The sequence below is a fragment of the Pteropus alecto genome, unplaced genomic scaffold, assembly GCF_000325575.1.
Source record: "Pteropus alecto unplaced genomic scaffold, ASM32557v1 scaffold67, whole genome shotgun sequence".
NCBI lineage: Eukaryota > Metazoa > Chordata > Mammalia > Chiroptera > Pteropodidae > Pteropus > Pteropus alecto.
The window spans coordinates 2,644,944-2,645,971 of record NW_006441061.1 but is presented as its reverse complement, the minus strand read 5'-3'; positions in this window follow the sequence as shown (position 1 = coordinate 2,645,971).

Sequence of the window (1,028 nt, the reverse complement as noted above, 5' to 3'; positions counted from 1 at the left end):
TAGCTCTTAAGAGTTTCTGCCTAGAGCAACATGTCATTTGTACTCACGTTTCATTGGCCAAAGTAAATTGCATGGCCAAGACTGACCTCAAAGGGCTGGGGCATCAGTGACCAATAAAATAATCTACCACAGTCTGCCCTTTTGGTCACCACATGCTTGATTCCCTCTATCACCCACATGTAGAACCCATTCACCTCGAGGTAACCAATCCAAAGTCCCATTCAGTCACTGTTCAAGCTCAGAGTCCAAGATTTCTGTGTGACACAGAAATTTCTCTTTTCAGAAAGAAGAGAGAACTGGCACATTGTAATTCAAAGATCTATGAACCAATAAGACCAGCTCTCTTCCACTCAGAGGCCCAATATACTATGGTGAAATGGGACAAGTTAAACACTTCTATTCTGAAGGGACAAGACTAGAGGACCTGTCAGTCACAGCTCTGTAGATTCTGACATCATTCTGGGCACACACTTCAAGGGGTCTATCCCCTGGTCATTCATACTGGCCCCTTGTTGTTTTGAAATGTCTTCCATTGATTTTGAGGATGCGCCAGTCCAGTGTTCTCTGTGGCTTGTGGCTCTTGGGCTATCCTTCCTTTTCTAGGGTTGAATCATCTGGAAACTCACTTTTATGGGCCAAAATGTCCATAAAGCATCGAACTGAATATTGACAACTTCATAAGGCCCAATCCATTCTCTTCCACATATGAGAGCATTGGAGAATATGGTCAGTTAGGGGCTGAACAAATTTCTCAGCCTTTTTTCTTTTCACAAAAGTTTGGAGGCCCAAGGGTGGGGTTGAGGCTTAAGCAGTCACAATCTCTTTTAGATCAGGGTGGTCCTTCTTAAGGAGGAGGATACCAGTAAACAGTAACACAATCTGCTACACACCTCATTTAAACCACAGGACTTTCTAAGATAAATGCTTTTACGATCTCTATTTTACAGCAAGTAAATTGAAGCTCAGAGAGGTTAAGTATTTTGTTCAAGGTCATACAGCTAATATGTCTCGGAATGAGAAGTCACATT